The following is a 21,978-nucleotide window of genomic DNA, read 5'->3' as shown; positions in this document are numbered from 1 at the left end:
CTCTTCGACCCTATGGAACAGTTCTCGGCCACACGGCCGAAAAATGGAAGACCTTCGACACCTACCCTGTCCTTAACGGGATGCGACAAGTCCGTATTGACCTGCATCGCCATATTCCTTCGTATCTCACGATCGCTGGTTGCAGGGCAATAATTATTTACGACGGTCAGCCGAGAACCTGCTCCGGTTGTGGCCAGACGGGACACATGCGTACCGAATGCCTGCAACGCCGTCTCGTGCAGACACCCTGGACCGACCAGATTCGTCCGTCGACACCGACCTCTCTGCCGATTACGTATGTTGCGGCGGCGAGACGGGAGACGCCAGCTGTATATGACGACCCCACTGTATTGGTGCGAGCTTTGGAGGACCCTGCAGTAGCTTCCACGGAGCCCCAAGCGTCTTTCAGTGCCGATGCTACTGATGTCCTTTCGTCGGACCCCGGCGCACCGTCACAACGGCTCGCCGACGGTGCGATGGAAGTTGAAGCACAGGATGCAGCGTCCTCCCCTTGCCCTACGTCGGAAACAGAGGCGCGGCAGCGTAAGCAGAAATCACCCAAGCGTCATAAGAAGCGGCGCAAGACAACCGACGACATAGAACAGCCCGAGGCGACACCGCTGGATGACGAGGTGCCTCAACCGCTCCACCGCGCCGACACAGGCGACCGTACCGTCTCACACGGTTCGACGTCTTCTCCCACTACCGCTGGGTCTGGACCACATGGGGATGCGGCAGATCACCGCAGCTCCGACACCGGGGATGCACCCTTGCCTCCGTCTGCCTCTCGAGATCCAGTGGTGTCAACGTCCCTGGGCGACTGGGCGCAGGAGATGGAGTTGCAGGATGCGTTTCAGGATCAAGACGATGCACCGATGCCGATGGCAGCGTCTGCGCGGCCGGCGACAGACGCCTAGGGCGGCATGAGCACCTCTCGTTGCTGCCTAGCACTTCGCAAGACCGGCGCTCCACGTCACGACTACTGCCCTCCTGTCATACCATGGTCACCTCCCGAGACTTGATGGACCAGGCATACCGCCTCGCCACGATCAACGTCAATGGCATTACATCTGATGTCAAGACCCGTATGCTGAAGGATACGTTACGCGCTGCGGATCTGGACGTTGTTTTCCTTCAAGAAGTCCGATCAGGACTCTGTCTCGATGACTACGGATATGACGCCTACACTATGCCTGCAGATGTGGGCGGCGGAGGTACGGCGATTCTACTGCGGAAAGGGATAATGGCCACTGATGTCTCCTATTTACCGTCGGCCCGGGGGGTCGCACTCACGATTGGTACAGTACGTCTGGTGAACTTATATGCTCCTTCAGGCACCGGCAAAAGGAGAGAACGGCGCACCTTTTTTGCCGAAGATATAGCCCCGCTCTTCCAGGGCAATACCGACCACTTGGTAGTAGGCGGCGATTTTAATTGTGTGCTCCGCCCATCCGACCAGGAGCCACACTATACCACTTGCCCGGCACTCCTGGCACTTGTACAGGACTTGGCCTTGTTGGACACCTGGATCATCCAACACGGCGACCGTCGAGCACACACCTACTTTACTGGTCACTCCGCGAGCCGTTTGGATCGAGTCTACGTCACCCGCGGCCTACGATCGGCCGTTGTCGACGCTGAGATGTGGCCGGCAGCGTTCACGGATCACCTCGCATATGTGTGTACTCTCACCCTTCCCCGCCAGCGCGTCCGCCGAAGTAGGTGTCCGTGGCGCCTCAATGTGGCCCTTCTTGATGAGATAAATTGCAGACGCGCAGTCGAGTCCACATGGAGCAATTGCCACCGGCGTTTACCCGCCTACCGTTCTGTACTTCAATGGTGGTTACGGTGTGCAAAACCCGCACTGTGCCGAACATTAGTCAGCTATGGACGCGACCGAGCGCGCTGGTATACTGCGACTACTGGCTTTTACTATACTGCGCTCCGCGAACTGGCTGTACAACCGCCGTCGCCAGAGCGACAATCAGCAGTACAACACGTCAAGGCACAATTGCTTCGTATCAACGCCGTACGTCTTGCGGGTGTGCGGGTGCGAACGAGGACGACTGATGACGTTCGTGGTGAACGACCTTCCCTCCACCATATTATTCAAGAACGCCGAAGACGCAAGAGGCAGCTCATTACCGAGGTTGAGACGGAGGATGGGCGACGCGTTGACGCACAAATGGATATCGTCCGAGCGTTCACACAGTCATATAAACTTCTTTACGAGAGGGAGTCCCGAACGTTGTTGCAGAGGCAACGGAAAAAGCATGCGAAGTTCAGAAGAACGCGAAATCCTGAAGATGGGCTAAAATTTACAGACGCGCGAAATTTGGCACGTACTTCGATGCGAGATGCCTTTAATAGGTTCCACAACGAAACATTGTCTCGAAATTTGGTAGAAAATCCGAAGAAATTCTGGTCGTATGTAAAGTACACAAGCGGCAAGACGCAGTCAATACCTTCGCTGCGCAGTGCCGATGGTACTGTTATCGACGACTGCGCCGCTAAAGCGGAGTTATTGAACGCAGTTTTCCGAAATTCCTTCACCAGGGAAGACGAATGGAATATTCCAGAATTTGAAACAGGAACATCTGCTAGCATGAGTTTCTTAGAAGTAGATACCTTAGGGGTTGCGAAGCAACTCAAATCGCTTGATACGGGCAAGTCTTCAGGTCCAGATTGTATACCGATTAGGTTCCTTTCAGATTACGCTGATACTATAGCTCCCTACTTAGCACTCATATACAACCGCTCGCTCACCGATAGATCTGTACCTACAGATTGGAAAATTGCGCAGGTCGCACCAGTGTTCAAGAAGAGTAGTAGGAGTAATCCATTTAACTACAGACCTATATCATTGACGTCGGTTTGCAGTAGGGTTTTGGAGCATATACTGTATTCAAACATTATGAATCACCTCGAAGGGAACGATCTATTGACACGTAATCAGCATGGCTTCAGAAAACATCGCTCTTGTGCAACGCAGCTAGCTCTTTATTCGCACGAAGTAATGGCCGCTATCGACAGGGGATCTCAAGTTGATTCCGTATTTCTAGATTTCCGGAAAGCTTTTGACACCGTTCCTCACAAGCGACTTCTAATCAAGCTGCGGAGCTATGGGGTATCGTCTCAGTTGTGCGACTGGATTCGTGATTTCCTGTCAGGAAGGTCGCAGTTCGTAGTAATAGACGGCAAATCATCGAGTAAAACTGAAGTGATATCAGGTGTTCCCCAGGGAAGCGTCCTGGGACCTCTACTGTTCCTGATCTATATAAATGACCTGGGTGACAATCTGAGCAGTTCTCTTAGGTTGTTCGCAGATGATGCTGTAATTTACCGTCTAGTAAGGTCATCCGAAGACCAGTATCAGCTGCAAAGCGATTTAGAAAAGATTGCTGTATGGTGTGTCAGGTGGCAGTTGACGCTAAATAACGAAAAGTGTGAGATGATCCACATGAGTTCCAAAAGAAATCCGTTGGAATTCGATTACTCGATAAATAGTACAATTCTCAAGGCTGTCAATTCAACTAAGTACCTGGGTGTTAAAATTACAAACAACTTCAGTTGGAAGGACCACATAGATAATATTGTCGGGAAGGCGAGCCAAAGGTTGCGTTTCATTGGCAGGACACTTAGAAGATGCAACAAGTCCACTAAAGAGACAGCTTACACTACACTCGTTCGTCCTCTGTTAGAATATTGCTGCGCGGTGTGGGATCCTTACCAGGTGGGATTGACGGAGGACATCGAGAGGGTGCAAAGAAGGGCAGCTCGTTTTTTATTATCGCGTTATAGGGGAGAGAGTGTGGCAGATATGATACACGAGTTGGGATGGAAGTCATTACAGCATAGACGTTTTTCGTCGCGGCGAGACCTTTTTACGAAATTTCAGTCACCAACTTTCTCTTCCGAATGCGAAAATATTTTGTTGAGCCCAACCTACATAGGTAGGAATGATCATCAAAATAAAATAAGAGAAATCAGAGCTCGAACAGAAAGGTTTACGTGTTCGTTTTTCCCGCTCGCTGTTCGGGAGTGGAATAGTAGAGAGATAGTATGATTGTGGTTCGATGAACCCTCTGCCAAGCACTTAAATGTGAATTGCAGAGTAGTCATGTAGATGTAGATGTAGACATGTAGATGTAGATGAATGTAGGGGCCAGGGAAGTCCTATCTGACCTACCAGTCTCTCGGAACCTACAAGATGATGCTACGCTCTTGTCGGCGGTGATTTTGGAAGAACTGCGAGAGGCTCTGTTGCGTGGCTCTCCCAACAAAACGCCTGGCACTGACGGCCTCCCTCTTGAATTTTACAAGCGGTTCTTTGATCTCATGGGCCCAATGTGGGTCAGGATGTACAGTGAACTCCTGGACGCCGATTTTCAGGTACCATCTAACTTTACTGAGGGTCTCTTGATCCCTGTGCCCAAACCCGGCTGAGGCCGTCGCCCTCTTGATTTTCGCCCGTTGACAATGCTAAACACTGACTATAAGCTGTTGACACGCTTGCTCCGTGAGAGGCTCAAACCTACGGTAATGGCGGCCATTCACACTGATCAAACCTGCCTCGGGGGCGACACTAATGTGTTTACGACTTTAAGCACCTATAGAGACGTGGTGGCGCTCATGCAAACTTGCCGCCTCCAAGGCGCTCTTGTTGCGCTGGACTTCGACCATGCTTTCGACCGCGTTAACCATGGTTTCCTGCGTGCTGTTATGGAACACATCGGTGTCCCGCGTCTGACGACGTCTGTTGTGCTTCGATTGATCCATGGGGCTGTCACGAGGATTATGATCAACGGCTGTCGGTCCGCCCCCGTCCGTGTCAACAGGTCCGTCCGCCAGGGTTGTCCTCTTTCTGCCATGCTCTTCGCCGTTGCCCTCGAACCAGCTCTTCACGGACTACGGCGACGCTTAGAAGGACTTACCCTCCGTTCCGTAACCTTTCGATGTGGTGCATACGCCGACGATGTGATGTTCTTAGCACGGTCTGGTGACGAATTACACACGGCGTTTTCCTGGCTCCACCAGTATGGGGCGGTGGCAGGCAGTGTGCTCAACCTTCGGAAATCACGCTACATGGAGGTAGGACGAGGAATGCCTGCAGGTCTGACCGTACCTCTGACAGAGGTCCCGATGCTCAAGTGTTTAGGGATATCACTCCATCGACAAATACAACGCACGGCGGCCTTTACGTATCGTATGGTCTTACGACGACTCCGTTTAGAGGCTCGTCTCAATAAATTCAGATCATTGAACATTTTGCAACGCGCCCAATACGTCAATGTGTACATGGCTTCTCACCTTAACCATTACGCCCATGTACTGCCGATAACGGACACGATGGCTTCCAGGATACAGGCAGTGTTTGGATACGTGGTGAACGATGGTGCAGTTTTCAAGATCCGTTTTGTTACGCTTACTTTACCCTTCGACAAAGGCGGTGTTGGACTCACTCACGTCAAGCACAGAGCGCTGGCACTGTATCTCCGTTCCATGAGGCGACTCTGGCTTTCACCAACAGCCAGTCTCCCCGGCCTACTGATTGAAGAAGTGGCCCCACGTACGCTGTACCCACCGGTACCAGTTGGACATTTATCGCCCTCGCTGTCACATATTAGAACGTTTTTCGTAGAGCATAGCTATGTGTTGCGGGTTATATCGGAGACACGGAATCCGACAGCGAAGACTTATTATAGTGCTCTCCAGCACTGGACTCCGGATAACGACATTGTACGGCGCCACCCTACGGTCGACTGGCCACGGGTATGGCGAGCCATCCACGCGCCGTTCCTGTCTACTTTCGTGCGGTCGACGTGGTATGTGGTCGTTAACGAGAAACTTCCAACCCGACAACGGCTGCATGCCATTCACCTAATTGACGACCCTGTGTGCCCCCGTTGCACGACGTTAGACACGGACGAACATAGACTGAACTGTGGCCCCGCGCGTGAGTGCTGGAAACTGATCCGCCAGATCCTGGCTTTCCTGCTCCGCCGCCCCTACGTTTCGATTTTACCCCAAGAACTCTTTCATCCCGACGCTGTCTATTTCCCTATGGCCCGGATGAATGCGGTTAATTGGGTACGAGGAATGGCGATACACTACATATACCGCGATGGAGACAAAGACGTCCTCGATTTATGATACTATATGATCGACGAGTTTCTGGTCTTAACGAACAGACAGGATTACCGGAACATTTTTGCGAAATATTTGGGTTCGTCATTCATGGACCCACCACCCAGCTGGGGTGTGCCGGGTGTGAGAAGACATTAACTTGTAGATGTGATCTTTCCACGATTCCCCTATGGTAACAGAAACAGTCTCTGACTGTGTGCAGCGGCCCCGGGCGCTCCAACGATTGGTGGCTGGTGATGTCCAATGTAATGACGACCGCCCGTTCCTGGCCGCCCGCCTAGCAATGTGACCGCGGCGAGCAAGATGGCCCTTTTTAGTTCACTTTATTGGCAACTTTTTGCGCATGGCTGCCTTGTTTTTTTTATGCATTCTCTGCTTTGTGAGAAATATTTGAAAAACTGAAACAAAATCGTTTTTGTCTTATTTGGTTTGTTTTCATTAAGTGTGATAACTGCAGGTGTCTCTCTTTTTCCTATGATTTGATAGCAAAGATTTTGTGTTTAGTATGATGAACGTTAAAATTAATTTCTGAAAAAAATTAACTTTTGCTTCACTCTTCAATAAAACCTTCTGTATGATAAAAAAAAAGTGGTCAGCACGATGGGATGAAAGAAAAAAAAAAGTGCTCTGCGTGACGGATTGTCGTCCTAGGGGCCCGGGTTCGATTTCCGACTGGGTTGGGGATTTTTTCCGCTCGGGGATTAGGTGTTGTGAAGTCTTCATCATCATTTCATCCCCATCCGGCGCGCAAGTCACCCAATGTGGCGTCGAATGTAATAAGACCTGCACCAAGGTGGTCGGACCTGCCCCGTAAGTGGCCTCCCAGCCAATGACTCCAAATGCTCATTTCATCATATATACCCGAATTTTGTTATTTTCTTTGCTCACTTTCAGATTTCCATCATTCTTATTTCCTTTATATCTTCGTGTCCCTTATATGTAGGGGAACAACGTTTGTTGGAGAAAAAATGTCTGCTGACACTTCCCAGTGACCCTAGGCGTGTTTTTATTATTGGTTATTCCCTGACAGGCGGAAGGGTTGAGGCACTCTGTGGGATGCGTAAGTAATGTATATCGACTACAATACAGTTATCTTCTCCTCTTCTCCACTTGAAAGAATGTATGCCAAAGTAAAAAAAAAAAAAAAAAAAAAAAAAGTTGGTAGAGCACTTGCCCGCGAAAGGCAAACGTCCCGACTTCGAGTCTCGGCGGAAAAAAAAAAAAAGGTGGTAGAGCACTGGTCTAGTAATCCAGGGGTCGTAAGATCCATCCTCACTTGAGGAAGACGTATTTTGGAAATCAGTTGCGCGTCGTGGCCGTATAGAAAAACAGTATGTGTGATGACGAACAATTAGCGACAGGCGTTTTATTAAGATTTACTCTCAGATGTGATTAAGGCGAATGGCGCAAATAAAGCATTTGCCAAAGCGGTACAGCATAAGGTGGGACGAGGCAGTCTGAATTACATTTTATAGATGTATTTCTCACATATCTCAGAGCCTGTCGTCGTCGTCGTCGTCGTCGTCGTCGTCGTCGTCGTCGCCGCTTCCTCTTCTGCAGAAGCAGCAAATGGCCATCGCAGCAAATGCGGCGAGGGACGCCCTGCCTTCGATTCCGAATGCACAAAGTATGTGGTCTTGTTTCCCAGTCTATATTTGGTCGGTCTCGTAAAAGGTTGAATGTAACGAATGGGTGTGAAAGAGCCAGGATCAGCGGCTCTGTAGAACGAAAACACAATTCCTCAGGGGTGTGAGCGTTTCGAGATGACTCGTATACTAGTTTTAGTTGGTCGTCAGTGACCGTGTGGCCTAATGGATCAGGCATCGGATTTCCGATCTGAAGATTACAGGTTCGAATGCTGTCACGCTCGTGTTTTTCCAGTTCTGAAAAAGAAACATACCGTGTTAATGTAGCAATTGAGCAGTACGAAACCGTCTGAATGTCACTGTCGACCATTTTTTGCTTGGAGATGCTCTTGAGCTTGAAACACACACAACAAGACCGGTGTTAACTAGCGAAATGGTCGGCAGAGTGCCGTCACCGCGAGTTTTGACTGACACTTGCACATCTACAACAACGTCGGAAAGTAACTCGTTCGGCTTTTGAGTCACATCAAGTATGTGTGTTAATTTTGACGCCACTAGCTCTGCATGTTGTCATGCAATTCCTTTACCTCTCAGAAATTATTATGAAATAAAAGTGAAGTACGTGACGAGTGTGACGTTAGGAAAACATTAGGCAGCATGGAGAGTTTCTGTATGGGACCAACCAACCCAAACGAGTACTGTGTGACTTGCACCCGGCACGTATTCACCGAGGCAGCCGGCTAGCTCAGTCGGTAGAGCGTCAGATTCTTAATCCCAGGATCGTGGGTTCGAGCCCCACGCTGGGCGAAACGGAATTTTGTTCCGCTACAGATGTAAATTACCGTTTTTCTGATTAACGTGATGTAATGGAAATAGCAACTTTAAACTTTGCCTACTTCTGTCAGTCGCAAGGAAACTGTATTTGAAGGTGAAGGTGATTTTGTAGACATGAGTGAAATACATGTTCTGAAAAGCAAGTGTTGTTGTTTGGAGAGCACATCGGTTGCCTGCCAAATGTGTAGCCAAGCAGTAATGGGTCGCCATAGCTGCAAATATTAGCCGGTAATATGAAGTGTTGTCAGCTGAAGTCTGATGATGCAGACGACCATAAGGACGGAATACGCAAGAGTACCGCTAGGACGCGACTCTTTAGCTCAGTGGCAGATCACTGGTCTAGTAAACCAAGAGTCGTAAGTTCCATCCTCACAGGACGAAGACGAATTTTGGAAATCAGTTGCGCGTCGTGGCCGTATAGCAAACAGTATCTGTGATGACGAACAATTAGCGACAGGCGTTTTATTAAGAATTACTCTCAGATGTGATTAAGGTGAATGGCCAGATAAAGCATTTGCCAAAGCGGTACAGCATAAGGTGGGACGAGGCAGTCTGAATTACTTTTTATAGCTGTGTTTCTCACATATCTCAGAGCCTCTCGATCGGTCGTCGTCGTCGTCGTCGTCGTCGCCGCCTCTTCTGCAAAAGTAGCAAATGGCCATCGTAGCAAATGTGGCGAGGGACGCCCTGCCTTCGATTCCGAATGCACAAAGTGTGTTGTCTTGTTTCCCAGTCTATATTTGGCCGGTCTCGTAAAAGGTTGAATGTAACGAATGTGTGGGAAAGAGCAAGGAACTGCGGCTGTGTAGAACGAAAACACAATTCCTCAGGGATGTGAGCGTTTCGAGATGAGTCGTATACAAGTTATAGTTGGTCGTCAGTGACCGTGTGGCCTCGCATTCTGGCTCTAGCTGCCGACGCGTACGGACGTGTCACGGTTGCTGCGTGTAGTCAGTGTTTCGCCAGTGTTTACCTTTGCTTTTCGGTGTTTTTGAGTTTTGTGATTTTCTTCGTGTGTAACTCGTATTTTTTCTGCCTCCTGTGTTCTGTTTTTGTGTTTTCTACCGACGATTATTTGTCGTTTGTGGAGTTTTCGGTAATTACCGGGATCTCCCCTTGTTTACTGCATACCATGGCTACGACTGTGAGGAAGAATACGCTGGTTTTTGCCTTCGCTAAGGAAACATGACGTGTTCAGCCGACTGCTCTGGAAATTCATGATTGGCTTGATCAGGTACTTGGCATAAATTCTGATATGGTGCATACCACTCAGCTAGATACTGACAACTACTGTGTTTTCGTAAAGTTTTTGGATCCCGTTTCGGTCGATAAAATTATTGGAAAATTTGGGTATCATGTCGAATTTTTGCATAGAGACGGCACTACAAGTAAAGTGGCTATCAGGAGAGCTGATGCTCTTTATAGATCTGTGCGGGTGTTAAATTTACCTATCGAGATAGATAATGAGAAAATCAAGGTTGCCCTGTCTCAATATCGTGAGGTAAAGGATATAGTTAACGAACGTTGGTCGAAGCAATTTAAAATTCAGAGCTTCAATGGTATTCGTTCGGTAGAGATGGAAGTAAAGACGAATATCCCATCTCATATAACTGTTGACGGGCATAAAGCACACGTGATTTATACTGGTCAAACCCCTACGTGCCATATATGCAATGAATCGGGTCATTTAAGGCAGGACTGTCCCCGTCGTGTCTTTGTACTAAAAACAAATTTAGTCCAACGCCGCAAGATGACCTTGAGCGAAGTTTTGGCAACCGATAACACAGCCAATCAGGGTGAGGGTTCGGATCCTGTACCTAGTACTGGAACTATTGCTGTTGATGGCAGTGATTTTCCACCCCTGGTAACACGCTTCAATTGTGATTCCTCTGCCCGTGAGTTAGACGTACTAACCAAGAAACGACCACTTGAACATACAGATGATCATTCTGATGATGACACCTCCCGACAATCTACTGCTGTACGTAAACAGAAAGCTGGCGATGAAAATCTGCATGTGCCCCAAGACGGAATGCAAGTAGATTTAATTGCAGTTTCTGATACATCTCGCTCACTGCCAGAAAATGCGGCAGCTGCCGACAGCGAGAAAGTAGAAGTCCCCCAAGCAGTGACAACTTGCCCAGCTGTAAACAGCGATAATCAGCTGTTTACCGACGGGAAGTTCGCGGAAGCGGTAGAACAACAACACCGCGACACCGCAACACCACAGCAACCGGCACCAGAGTGTAAACAAGTGAAAGTGTTTACTCCTGAACCGGAAAATAAGCAAACACCGTCGCAAGCGTCACAACAACCGAAGGTAGCATGTAAACAGCAGGTCTCTCTAGACACTGCTGCTGAAGCGGCCGCGTCGAGTGTTGCCACAACAAAATCAGGTCAGGGTTTTCAGGGCGTCCACCGCCGTACGCTAAAACCACAACCGAATCTTACTGTTTCTCGCACCCAAGCCAAACAAAAAGCGGACAAGTCGGACGTAAAATCACAGAAAAATATACGATATGAAATTGTCAGAGAAGGTGCTCCAGATGAGCCTCCTGACACACTCAATGTCGAACAGCCCCTCAGTACTAAGGTGCGGGATGACAATGGCAGACAAACTAACGTTTAGCGACCGTGTTACTAGGACTGCTACCAAGTTCTGAATGACTGTAGTTCTAAACCGGATTTCAGCATACCAAAAGTACAACAATTTTTTTTTTTTTTTTTTTGACCAACTTTGTCCGTGGCCAATAGCAAGTTAGAGATGCGAGCATACTCTATCACAACGATCAATATAAATAAAATTCGAACCTCATTAAAGCTAGCTGCTCTCAAGGAATTTTTGTATGACTCTGGAACCGATATCGCTTTGCTACAGGAGGTTGTAACGACGGAATTTGTAATACCAGGATACACCGCAATTGTTAACGTATCTTGTGACACACATACAGGAACAGCGGTTCTGCTCAGGGAAGGGATTCCCGTATCTCAAGTGGAGCGGTTGGAATCTGGAAGGGCAATTAGTATTAACGTTTTAGGTACCACATTGATTAACTTATACGCGCCTTCAGGAAATAGTAATAGACAGGACAGGGCAGCATTTTATAAAGAGGAACTTATATATTTATTACGTCGAAACCCAAACAGTTTTATAATGGGCGGTGATTTTAACTGTGTTTTAAATCGTAAAGATCAACAACCACATTTTAACGGTTCTTTAGAACTTAAACGCCTAGTAACCGACCTAAAACTAAAGGACGCATGGGAACTAAAATATCCAACGAAGGTTGAATATACGTATATAACACAGACTTCGCGCAGTAGAATAGACAGAATCTATGTGTCCCAAAACTTGGAAAGATGTCTACTAAATTCAGAAATCGTACCTGTATATTTTAGTGAACACTGCAGTATGAAGGCGTGCATTGATTTAGCTCCACAGCCGATTCAGATTTTTAGGAACCAGTGGCATCTAAATGTCTCTCTCTTAAAAGAGCAAGATTTGGCAGACGCGGTATCGGATGCGTGGACCTTATGTGTGCGATCGATCGAGAGGCACCCCACAGTATTAGACTGGTGGATTAAGGTTGCAAAGCCGAGGCTGAGAAAAGTGTGTATCAGATACAGCAGAGAAAGAGCGTGGGAGTTAAACAACAGTATGGAATTTTATTACAGTTTGTTGCGAGGCCTCTATGAACAGGCAAACGTGTCAACCATTAGATTACAAGACATCAGACACACCAAAGCGAAATTACTCGCCATTAAAAGACAACAGATGGAAGGTTTAAAACTGAAGTCAAAGGCGAAGTCGGTGGTAGATGATGAAACAACATCCTTATATCATCTGCTTCGGCATGCAAAGAATAGGCGACGCACTGTTATTAGTGAACTTAAAACCCCCAATGGGACGACACTGACGTCTCAGAAGGAGATTCTAAATGCAGTATACCAGTACTACTATGCATTATATTCCTCCAGCCCACCTCACGAGGGGTCTCTGCAAGAGTTTCTCAGTGTTTTATCCCCACAATTGACAAGTTCTGAAAACGACGAAATCCTTTCTGAAGTCAGTAACGAAGAGGTTCGTGAGACAATAACCAAGTCCCCGGTGAATAAATCTGCTGGACCGGACGGACTCCCTGTAGAATTTTACAGAAAGTTCTGGTTTTTAATTGGTGACACGTTTACATGCATTGTCAATGAGATTTTTAACGAGCAGACGGTACCTGCAGATTTTAAAGACAGCAAAATTGTACTTCTACCGAAAAACAAAGGGACGAAAAGTTTAAACAATTACCGCCCTATTTCACTTTTAAACTCTGACTACAAAATAGTATGCAGGATTTTAAAAAAGAGACTTTCCCCTCTGACCGACAAATTAATTAGTCAACAGCGGTCACGTGCAGCAAATAGAAGTATTTTTAATACGATTTCTGAATATAGAGACATCATCGCCTTAGCGTCGGTTTCCAATATCAAATGTGCTTTACTTTTTATAGATTTTACTAAGCCTTTCGACTCGGTGAATCACCGCTTCCTATTTGAGGTACTGACAAAAATGGGACTCGTCCACAAAACAGTTAATGTTATAAAAAACGTTGCTACTGGTCTGAACGCTAAATTAGCTGTCAACTGTCAGCTGACGCGGCAAATTCAAATAAACCGCGGCATCCCACAGGGAAGTCCATTATCTATGTTTTTGTTTGTTGTGTCGTTAGAGCCCTTTTTAAGAAGTGTTCATGAAAGGTTAAAGGGCATAACTATAACTGGCAGGAAAACTGTAGTGAGAGCCTATGCTGACGATGATGGTGTCGTCATAAGAGGGCAAGATGATGCAATTCGACTAGGGGCCATTCTTCAAAACTACTGCCACGCATCGGGTGCGACAACAAACGAAAATAAAAGTACAATCCTGGGAATGCGGGGTCTTGAACGAATACAAATCGATTGGGCGAAGTCAGTTACCACACATAAAACCCTGGGGACAATCCTGACGGCATGTCCAATGAGGATGACAGCCCTCAATTGGAAAGAGGTTTTAACAAAGATTCAAGGGGGACTTATTGAGAACTCACAACGACTTATGAACCAGGTTCAGAGGGTCAGGTTCATTAACTTATGCATTCTCTCAAAGGCATTCTATATGGCACAAGTTTTTCCCTTGCCGAAGTTGATAGCTCAGAAAATAATGTCGAGGGTTGCAAATTTCTTATGGAAGGGGGAAATCTTCAGGGTTAACCTGCGACTTTACATCCTAGAAATGGAGGCCTCGGACTGGTGGACATACGCAATAAAGCTTCTGCGCTTTTCATAAAAAGGTCTTTAAACATATTTCACGCCAACCCCGGCAGTATTACTACACAATTGTTTAAATGGGTCCAACCAGAAAGCCTTCAACCACCGGCAGACGTACAAAAAATTAACCCCCTACTGCGATACGTTAGGATCTTGTACACAGAATTGAGCTATGTTAACGAGAAACTCAGAACTTCACTGCACATTACAGCCAGAGATATCATGAGACAAAGACAACAATATGAAGGACAAAATAAAATTGCATCGAAATATATGAGTTACAACTGGGATGCAATTTGGGAGAATATTAGTTTTAACGGGCTCAATTCAGATGTGGTAACGGCATGGTACAAAGCCGTCAATAATATTGTCAGCACCAACGAGCGGCTTTATAAAATTGGGAAAGCTGAAACCCACTTATGTCAGAAATGTAAACTAGTTGACACTGTGATTCATAGATTTACGTGTGCTGGAAATCTCAACAATTGGCATTGGCTCAGGAAAAGTCTTGCACTACTGCAACGAACGTCACCCAATTCCATTACTCCTATGGTGCTTTTCAGACCTGAAACTAAATATTACCCGAAAACCAAAAATAATGCAATACACTGGTTAATGGGACAGTTTGTAGATTACATTATCAATAAAATAGGTGGTGACGACGAAACAAAATTCAAGCTTTTTATGCAAATGGAGTACAGCAACATTCAGCAATATGCAGACCACAGGAAAATGTAGGGAAACATGTTGATCATTTTATTCGAACGAATAGGTGTTGGTTAAAGCGCACAGTCTAACACTAAATGTACTATTTTAGGGGTAATGAAGAAGTGAAGTATGAATCTACGTGCAAGATGAAGGAAATGCCTCTTCTTTTATCCATTCATGTTCCGTTTGCCCCCCAATAAGTGTCTCATAAATGCTCGGTGTATATTGCAGTATAATCACATGTAAAAAAAAAAAAAAAAAATGGATCAGGCATCGGACTTCGGATCTGAAGATTACAGGTTCGAATGCTGTCACGCTCGTGTTTTTCCAGTTCTGAAAAAGAAACATCCCGTTTTAATGTAGCAATTGAGCAGTACGAAACCGTCTGAATGTTGCTGTCGACCATTTTTTGCTTGGAGATGCTCTTGAGCTTGAAACACACACAACAAGACCGGTGTTAACTAGCGAAATGGTCGGCAGAGTGCCGTCACCGCGAGTTTTGACTGGCACTTGCACATCTAAAACAACGTCGGAAAGTAACTCGTTCGGCTTTTGAGTCACATCAAGTATGTGTGTTAATTTTGACGCCACTAGCTCTGCATGTTGTCATGCAATTCCTTTACCTCTCAGAAATGATTATGAAATAAAAGTGAAGTACGTGACGTGTGTGACGTTAGGAAAACATTAGGCAGCATGGAGAGATTCTGTATGGGACCACCCAACCCAAACGAGTACTGTGTGACGTGCTAGCCGGCAGTTATTCACCAAGGCAGCCGGCTTGCTCAGAGGAGTTCCGCTTGAGACGCGACAGCGATCGGACGTGCTGTGTATTCGATCCGCCGCTACCCTCGGGTTGTGAATATTTACCTTCTGTGTGTGACGTTTCTTTGTCTTCTGTTTTTAGTTGTTTCTTTGCCTTAGTGTTTGTTTTGTGTCTTGCGTTGTATTGCGGGTTTTGCCGCATTAATTAACTATTATGGCTTCCCGGTTGTTTCCGCGGAAATGTACTCTCAGTTTTCAGTTTAACAAGTCTACCAGGAATGTCCAACCGACATCGTTGGAAATTCACGAATGGATTGTGGACACGATTGGCATTACATCGGACCAGGTACATACGGCGTACTTTGATACAGAATTATACTGCTTTTTTGTGAAATTGTTGAACCCGGTTTTGCTGGATAAGATATTACTTAAACATGGTGAGCAAGTGTCGTTCCGTCATAGGGACGGTTCCGTTAGCAGTGTTACTGTCTCAAATGCTGAAATTACGTATACCACAGTTCGGGTTTATAATTTACCCCCTGAAGTTGACAACAGCTGTCTTAAGGAAGCTTTGCTTGGTTATGGTACTGTTCGGTCAATTCGAAATGAACGTTGGTCTGCACAACATAAGCTGCAATGTTATAATGGTGTCAGATCAGTTGAAATGCATATTAAGTCTAATATACGGTCCCATCTGGTTGTATGTGGTTATCGTGTACATCTTACTTACGAGGGGCAGCTTGGTACATGTTTCCTATGTAATGAACATGGTCATGTTCGAGCTAATTGCCCTAAGCGGGTATTTGTGCTTAAAAATGGCCTAGCACAACGCCGCAAATTAACGGTTGCCGATCTTTTGCCAGCAGCTTCCTCCACTGTTTCCTATCTGCCTCCTGCAGTAGCTTCTTCACAACAGGTGTCACCCTCCCCTGATGCAGGTTTTCCTCCGCTACCCACTCGCCCAGACGTATCGGCTGCTCCTATACCGATTCCGTCTGTTTACAACAACAAACGCCGTCGTGCTAGTGATACCGGTAGCACTGATAACGAAGCTGCTGTTTCGCAGCCGGTTTGCGAATCTTATGAGAGAATTCCAGAATCTCCCATGCCTGTTTCGGATTCTGTTCCCACTGTGTCTCCTGCTTTGCCTGATGACGTCAAACTTGCTGCCATGCCGTCGGCGCAAGAGCCACAACATTCGGTCGAGGTGTTGTTGACATCCCCACCGCCACAGGCATCACAACATGTTGACGACACTTCGGTGGAGACGGCTGTTTGTCGGAAAACCGCTCCTAGAACTGCGCGCTCCGCATCAGCAGACTCCAAACCTATCTTACCACCTCCTACACTTCCAATACCTACACATTCTGAAACCGGTGCTGATGTTCCTGATGCAGTTTTCCCCTTGATGGCTCCTCCTTCTGACTCCTCTCGCCCTGCTAATCTTTCGGACGCTTTGGTTGACGTGCCTGATCTCGAACCCCCCACTCCGCCTGCTCTTGAATCTGGTGTGCATCAGATACGTCGTAGGGTGAAAGTGCCCCCCAATCTCCACGCGGTGCGGAAGAAACATAAGCATGCGAAGGACGACTCTGATTCCGTTGATTCTGGACAATCACCCTCTGCCATGTCTGATGTTGATGATATGGATGTAGTTGCTTCTAGTATGGTGTAATTTGGGTTCATTTCCCATTTTTTGGTTGATGTTGCAGGCGTACACGTTTATTACCTTAAATATAAATGGCATTCAATCTGCTCTGAAGTTAGCGTCTCTGCAGCAGTTTATTTATGACTCTGCAGCTGATATTGTTTTCCTGCAGGAAGTCTCCGTTGCACACCTGTTTGTTCCTGGTTTTCGCACTATTATAAATTTTGCACCTGAGTTTTCTGCAGGTACTGCTTTCCTAATTCGTGACGGTATCCCCGTTACCGAAATTGAGCTTTTAGACTCGGGACGGGGCATTGGTTGTCGGTTATTTGACACTACCTTGGTTAACATTTACGCCCCCTCTGGTTCTAGCAAGCGGCAGGGAAGGTCTCGTTTTTATAAAGAGGATCTGATTTACCTTTTACGAAAAAATCCTGCGACCTTGATATTGGGGGGCGATTTTAATTGTGTATTACAAGCTAAAGACCAATCCCCTCATTTTAATTATTGTTTCGAGCTACATTCTCTTGTACGTCAATTACAACTACGCGATGCGTGGGAGGTTAAACACCCCACTTTAGTTAAATTTACATTTTTTACTGCCACCTCAAGTAGTCGACTTGACCGATTGTATATTTCTGATACCCTTAGTGTTTCTGTTTTAGATGTAGATGTTATTCCAGCCAGTTTTACGGATCATTGTGCCCTTGCTGTTATAATTAATTTGGAGCGTCAACCTCTTAAACTTTATAGGCCGCTGTGGGAATTAAATGTCTCCTTGCTCGATGACCCTGACATCGAACCTCTAATACAGACGGCGTGGGACATTTGTTTACGTTCTCTGCGATACTATCCGTCTAAGCTTCACTGGTGGATCCACTGTCTGAAGCCAAAACTACGTCGCACTTTAATGTCCTACAGTTATAATAGAGCGCGAGATCTGAAACTGACTTTTGAGTATTACTATTCGGTGCTTCGCGAACTTTATGATAATTCTACAATGACATGTGCCCACCTTTCTGAGATTCGGAAAATTAAGGCCAAGCTTCTTAGTATTAAGCGGCTTCAGATGGAAGGATTGAAGATTAAATCTAAACCACCGTCCACGTTAGCACATGAAATGACTTCTATGTACCATCTGTTTCGTCACCACAAGAACCGTCGACGTGTATTGATTGACGGCCTTATGGCAGCTGATGGTCGCCGGCTTACCTTACAGAATCAAATAACCCATGAAATTACCTGTTACTATGAGACCTCATATACTGCGGCTGATTCTGATCCGATTGATGTTGACGAGATTTTAACTGCTATCCCATCAGTTTTAACAGAGGACCATAATGCGAAATTTTTAGCTCCTTTTACTGCAGACGAAATTTCAGCTTTCATTGCTTGTTCAGCATCTCACAAATCTCCTGGTCCTGATGGCCTACCTAAGGAGTTTTTTGTTCGCTTTTGGCCTATTATAGGGCCTGTTTTTACAGATATTGTGAGTGAAATCTTGAATGGTGGCACAATTCCAGCCGATTTCAAGAGAGGTACGGTTGTCCTGATACCTAAATCTGCTGGTTTGAAGACAGCTAGTGACTTTCGTCCTTTAACCCTTTTAAATTTTGACTATAAGACGGCCGCTAGTGCTGTTAATGCACGTCTATCCCTTTTGCTTACACCTGTGATACCTCCTTGTCAAAGCTGCTTTCCAGGGCGCCCCATATTGACGTCTCTGGCGGGGTATCGTGATGTCGTGTCGATTGTCGCTGTCACCAATATTTCCTGTGCGCTTTTATTTGTTGATTTTAGTAAGACCTTTGATCGTGTGTCCCATTCGTTTTTAGAGCTTCTGCTGCGCCGGCTCGGTTTTAATGAACAGGCGCTGCTGGTACTTAAGAATATGACGACTGGCATTTCTGCTAAGATTGACATTAATGGCCAGCTAACAAAGGTCATTGATATTCAACGTGGCTTGCCGCAAGGTAGTCCTTTATCCATGACCCTTTATGCTCTCTCCCTTCAACCACTCCTCACACGTCTCAACTCGACACTTCGTGGTCTTACGATCTCTGGGGTTACCGAGACGGCAACAGCTTATGCTGATGATTTGGTTGTTTTGCTTCGTTCCACCGCAGAAGTGCCGCAGTTGAAAATGGAACTCGATAAATTTTCTGCGGCCTCAGGTTCTCGTATCAATCCCCGTAAAAGCAAGCTCCTGAATTTGCGGGGCTTTGAACGTGTGGTTGTTCCGTGGGTTACAGCTGTTGAACACCATACACATTTAGGTATCTATCTTGAACGTTGTCCTCTTCGGATGGCTGCAAAAAATTGGCAAGTGGCCATTTCCAAGCTGAAAGGTGTTTTATTAGAACACTCATGGCGTTCGATACCGCTACTGCAAAAAAAGCGTGTATTAGACACTTATGTTTTATGTAAAGTATATTACGTTGCTCAGTTGTTTCCGCTTCCCCGAATGCAGGGTGCAAAAATGGTCCAGCTTATTAACGGATATATTTGGCGGGGGCATATTTTTAAATTACGTTGTGATGTTCTTACGAAGCCGCGTCTTGAGGGAGGCTTGTCGTTCACCGATGTCCGTGTCAAGGCTGCTGCCCTTTATGTTAAGCGAACCCTCCATCTTTTATTATCTGAGTCCCCGACTGTTACTTCGCGATTATTCCATGCCATTCGTCCTGCGAGCTTGTCACCGCCCATTAACGTTGGGCCTCTAAATGCGAAGCTACGGCATGTTCGGGACTTCTACATTGAGATTAGTTACCTAGATCTCCACTTACAACGTCGTCCTGTTATTACTACGCTAACCCTGCTTGACAAATGGCACCGGTCTTCTTCTTCCAACCCGATTGTTTTGCATTATCCCAGTTTTAATTGGCGTAACATATGGACGAATATTAGCTTACCCGTTCATTCAGCAACTGTTGCCTCCCTATGGTATAAGGTAGTTAATCAACTGATTCCTACGAACGAGCGCCTTCATTGTATAGGTTTATGTGTCTCACCGCTTTGTCAAACGTGTGGTTGTGTTGATACACTTCAACACCGATTTACCGGCGCTGACCGTCATCGCATGTGGCACTGGCTGCGCCGACAATTGGCTTTACTCACCAGGAGCTCCGAATCGGCATTAAAGACTGATATTCTCTGCTGGCCGGACACGGTTTTTTATCCCCGGACCAAGAACAACACCGTTATGTGGCTTCTTGGCCGTTACATTTTTGCAGTGGTTGATCATCATGGTATTACCGATTTTATTTCGTTTACTGGTTACATGCTTCATGAGTACTGGACGCAAAAGTCTTTCCCACACCTTAAGAGGGACTTTGCGAATATGCTTACTATTGTTTTCGAAAAGCAGGGAGTTGGTTAAGTTTTGATTTCTATTGATCGCTCCTGTGCCTGAATCATTAATGGAACCGGTATAGGGGCATATTGAGCTAACTTCATGACAAGGAAGACATTCTCGCTAGATCTTAGGTACAAACTTGGGAGGAAGGCAAAATAACTGTTTGGATAGACAACGCTTCATAAGTCCCGTGTTCACATATAAGTATCATAAGACTCCGAACCAAAGACAATTACAACGTATTGGTGACACTGTGCTTCGGTGCAGGGAGGAGGAGACGTCATGGCCAGGCCTCGGGATACGACCCCTGCCCAACGCGCCTCCACCTACCTGCCCTGGGTCATTACAAAGGAAAAACGAAAAAAACAGTGTTTTAAAAAAATATGAATAAAGAAAAACCTAAAAAAAAGTCGGTAGAGCGTGAGACTCTTAATCCCAGGATCGTGGGTTCGAGCCCCACGCTGGGCGGAACGGAATTTTGTTCCGCTGCAGATGTAAATTACCGTTTTTCTGATTAACGTGATGTAATGGAAATAGCAACTTTAAACTTTGTCTACGTCTGTTAATCGCAATGAAACTGTATTTGAAGGTGAAGGTGATTTTGTAGACATGAGTGAAAGACATGTTCTGAAATGCAAGTGTTGTTGTTTGGAGAGCACATCGGTTACGTGTCAGATGTGTAGCCAAGCAGTAATGGGTCGCCATAGCTGCAAATATTAGCCGGTAATATGAAGTGTTGTCAGCTGAAGTCTGATGATGCAGACGACCATAAGGACGAAGTACGCAAGAGTACCGCTAGGCCGCGCCTCTTTAGCTCAGTGGTAGAGCACTGGTCTAGTAAACCAGGTGTCGTAAGTTCCATCCTCACAGGAGGAAGACGAATTCTGGAAATCAGTTGCGCGTCGTGGCCGTATAGCAAACAGTATCTGTGATGACGAACAATTAGCGACAGCCGTTTTATTAAGAATTACTCTCAGATGTCATTAAGGCGAATGGCGCAGATAAAGCATTGGCCAAAGCGGTACAGCATAGTGGTGGAGTCGCCATTGGCCACCACCGCCAGATCCCTGTTCGGCTCCAACCCCTCCTTCCTGACCCCACAGAACATCTGATCCTCAGCCTCTTCTTCCCCGGCCTCACCATTACCTGTGCCACCATTTATGTCCGATCCACTGTCCCTATTCCTTTCGACTTCCTTTCCCACATCGACCGTACCTTCTCCTCCTACGTGATTGCCGCCGACCTTAACATCCATAGTCGCTCCGCTGCCCAGCTACGGCGGTGGCATCGGTTCCTCGCCACCCTCCTTGGAGATGTCCTTCCTCTTCCCCAACACACCCGCCCTGAATCCAATACCACTCCCGATGTTGTCCTGGCCTCCCCCAACCTCCTTGGCCGCATAGCGGTGGACGTCCTTGATCCTATTGGCAGTGACCATCTCCCTGTCCTCCTTACCATATCTGACGGTCGCCGCCCCCGTCCCGACCCTCGCCTTCACCCACCCCCCAAGTATGTCCATGATTACTCCCGTGCCGACTGAAATGCCTACTGGGATACCCTTACTGCCCGAGTCGATAGCCACCACCTCACCTACCACCAACCTGATGACATCACCCATGCCGCGTCCTTTCTCCAGCAGACCT

The 21,978-nt window shown here is 46.7% G+C and overlaps 1 non-coding gene across 1 annotated transcript; it reads left to right on the top strand.

The window, feature by feature from the left end:
• The first annotated feature begins 8,467 nt into the window (after positions 1 to 8,467).
• Positions 8,468 to 8,540, top strand: Trnak-cuu (transfer RNA lysine (anticodon CUU)). The gene has a single exon. It is a non-coding gene; the product is annotated as a tRNA-Lys (tRNA).
• The last annotated feature ends 13,438 nt before the right edge of the window (positions 8,541 to 21,978 follow it).

Source organism: Schistocerca gregaria, chromosome 3 (assembly GCF_023897955.1).
Source record: "Schistocerca gregaria isolate iqSchGreg1 chromosome 3, iqSchGreg1.2, whole genome shotgun sequence".
NCBI lineage: Eukaryota > Metazoa > Arthropoda > Insecta > Orthoptera > Acrididae > Schistocerca > Schistocerca gregaria.
The sequence above is the reverse complement of the archived record's forward strand: the minus strand, read 5'-3'. Positions and strand labels throughout refer to the sequence as shown.